Source organism: Oratosquilla oratoria, chromosome 18 (genome assembly GCF_046742065.1).
Source record: "Oratosquilla oratoria isolate Oo_2021 chromosome 18, ASM4674206v1, whole genome shotgun sequence".
Taxonomy (NCBI): Eukaryota; Metazoa; Arthropoda; class Malacostraca; order Stomatopoda; family Squillidae; genus Oratosquilla; species Oratosquilla oratoria.
The window spans coordinates 15,181,967-15,185,826 of record NC_134794.1 but is presented as its reverse complement, the minus strand read 5'-3'; positions in this window follow the sequence as shown (position 1 = coordinate 15,185,826).

The following is a 3,860-nucleotide window of genomic DNA, read 5'->3' as shown; positions in this document are numbered from 1 at the left end:
GGGCTGAAAACCGAAACAGAAGCGGTCACTTCCTCAAACGGTTCATCACATCGCAAATTTTACAATTGCGGAAATATGGCCTTTGTCTGCGGGTTTGCATTTGCGATGTCATAAGATATTTGTGTTGTGGAAGTAATACAGCCAATGAACATTGCCGCGACGTTCCTGCGTGGTTGAGACAGTACTGTCATTGGCCTCCAAGCGACGAGAGGGTGGGTGGGCGGGTAATACTACACAACATATTATGGAAGACTGCATTGTATACAATCACGCACGCCTACAATAAGCGATTTGCGGGAAAACATTTAACATAATATTTACACAAATATATTGCTTAGATTGTGGTTGGATGGTCTTAGACTCCTTTAGATGGTATTTAAGCACACCCCGATCCACCTATGGTAGTGGTTCGGTTTAGATTGTATAGAGTTAATTTAATACAATTTGATATTGTTAGTTTGTGTACACAATGTACTAGTCTTCTTTGAAGCATGTAAGTCTAAAAATTTATGGAATTGTTAGTCATTATTAGTACTACCAAATTAATTTAGTTCATAATAGCAAATTAGGATTAGTTACTGATTAAGTGTTTACTAATAATGTCTTGATTTTTAACTGACATTTTAGAATTTATTTTATCAATTATGTTTGTAAAGTGTTGTATCTTGACGTGATTATATGTATTATTTACTCTGTAATAATACTTTGTTTAATCCTGTTTTAATGACATGCATAGATGTTGAAAATATGGCTTGTGTTTGTGTTTCTGTGTTTGGGGCACCTTAAATGTCAGCAACATTGCGGATTTTTATATTGCGAAATTTGTATGTTTGCGGTTGCGGACTTGTTGCTGAAGTTATTTTCTATTTGCTTAAAATGCCGGCAAAAGCAAATTTTTGACAAAGCCATAGATGAAACGGCAAATGTTGGCTTGAATTGTCCGTTTACAGGTGTAAATGAATGAATCGATCGATCAAATAAATAAATAAAACAAAGATAAGCGTTTGAGTCCATCCAAGAATTAGCAAAAATTGGCTCGAGAACAAAGAATCCATCAGCGTTTTCTCTCTCTTGCCAGAAAACTAGCCACGCATGTGCAGAAGACTTAATTCCAGCGTGTCTCGGCATTGTTCTCTAATGTGTCGTGTGACATTGAAAACACCCGATGGCCCATTTAAGACTCTGTTATGCTCCACCACGATGCCATCCGTCCTTATCCATGCCATGTATGGGATGTGAAGATAATCTCACTTTGGGTGTTTGATTTTGTCCTATCTGTGCACCATGGCCGGATTTAGGGGAGGGCCAAAAGGGCCGCATCCCAGGGCCCCAAGCCAACTGCATTACAATAGAATAAGCACTTCTTTTTTGGTGTATCGTGATAAAGAAAACGGGTAATCAGCTGACGGTAACTGAGCGCCGAGCGCCATTGTGAATGTAAACAAACTCCGAGCTGGCTGACGGCACATTTCATGAAAACTGGGACGAAATATTAATGTATGTGAAACCGACAGGTCCCCCGAAACATGTAAATCCGGCCATGCTGTGCACATTGCAAGGAGTCTTTTGTTCAGCCAACTGCAGGAGCAACGAAAGCCTTAAATGTAAAGTACCTGAAACGAGTGAAATTAATTTGGCACATGGTTTTATATGTTTAATTAGATAGACTTGCCTGTACATGTAAAAGTGAGTTACATCAATTGTCTGTGGACTGGTGAACCTGGTTATGATTGTACTGAGTAATCTACCTGAGCTACGATGCTGCCAAAGGCGAAAAAGATAATAGAAAATATGAATAAAATAAAATAGATAGCTGGTTATCCTTGCTTATCGGAGAAGGAGGGTCGGGCGCCTTTTTTGTTTTCTTGGATTGACTGGGGAATATATATATATATGTATAAATATATATATATATATATATATATATATATATATAAATAAGTGACGCTCACTCCTATATCACCCAGTATTGCTGAAATGCCCCCACCCTGAGCCAATTTTGGGAAACCTCCCGGACTATATATATATATATGTATGTATGTATAGGTATATATACTGTATGTATGTATATGTATGTATGTATAGGTATATATATATATGTAATAGGTATATATATATATGTATGTATATGTATATATGTATTTATGTATATGTATATATATTATGTATATGTATATATGTATTTATGTATATGTATATATATTATGTATATATATATATGTATGTATGTACATACATACATATACCAAGGCTTTTTCCCCCTTACCAGGGGGGTAGCCAAAAAGGACAAGGCACAAAAACATTCCCACCCATTTCATCCCCGAAAACACTCCACACCCCTCCACCCTTCCTCCCATCTTAGCACCTCCTAGATGACGGGTCATCCCTGCACCCTGTCCACTGCCCTGGGTCAGAAGCAGTGTCGCAGGACACAGCACATCCACAGCAAGGCCGCTTCATTAAATCGGCGACCCCCCCTCTCCGTCCCCCCATATAAAGGAGAGGACGGGGAGAAATCCCTTCGGGCTGCGTCAAAAATTTTTGCTCACACACACACTACCTCACCCCCATTCCCCCGTCCAATCCACCTCATGCATCACAACATTTTCCATATACAACCATTCTCCATTCACCCCTGTCTTCTGTCCTCTCCCGTCCTTCCTCAACCGACATTCCCCTCTTCCCCAAAGCCCCCTTCACCCCATCCATCCATCTCCTCCTAGGACGTCCCCTCATGTTCACTCCCTCCACATCTGCCTTCCATACCTCCTTTACTAGTCTTTCTTCACTCATTCTTTCCATGTGTCCAAACCATCCTAATACTCTTTCATCAACCCTATCTCCCAGCTCCCTTTCCACCCCTGTTCTCCTCCTCACTTCCTCATTTCTCACTCTATCTAGCCTAGTAACCCCCATCATACTTCTCAGACACCTCATCTCAAACACATTCAAGTTCCTTCTCTCTTCCTCTCTCATGTTCCATGTTTCTGCTCCATACAGTGCTGTTGGCACAATCACTCCTTCATACAGTCTCCTCTTAGCATCCATTCCCAGATTCCTATTCCTCATTACACTTTTTAATCCACCAAGGCATTTACTCGCTTCTCTCAATCTACATTCTACCTCCACCTTCACTCCACCCTTTCCTGCCACATTTGCACCCAAATATCTAAAACTATCCACTTCCTCCAGTTGCTCTCCCTTAATGCTCACTTCCAGATTACTGCCACTTTCACCCCTTGTACATCTCATCACCTTACTTTTACCCACATTTATCTTCAGCTTTCTTCTATCACACACTCTCTCAAACTCTGTCACCAGCTTCCTCAGTCCCTCCTCCGATCCTGCCACAAGCGCAGTGTCGTCCGCAAACAACAGCTGGCTCACCTCCCACTTTTCTCCATTTTCCTTAACCATCTCCAATCCCTGACCCACTACCCTTGCATTCACCTCTCGCACCACCCCATCCATGTATAAGTTGAACAGCCAGGGTGACATAACACATCCCTGACGAAGTCCCACCTTTACCTCAAACCACTCACTCTCTCCATTTCTAATCCTGACACAAGCTCTACTACTCTCATAAAAACTCTTGACAGCTCCCAGAAGCTTTCCTCCTATCCCGTATATCCGCATAACCTCCCACAGTGCCTTTCTGTCTACCCTATCGTAAGCCTTTTCCAGATCCATAAAGGCCCAGAAAACATCCTTCCCCTTACCTATAGCTTTCTCACATATCTGTCTTACCACAAAAATCTGATCTACACAACCTCTACCTGTCCTAACCCACACTGTTCCTCACCAATTACTCCCTCTGTTCCTCTCCTAATCCTCTCAATCAAGATCCTCCCATAAGCCTT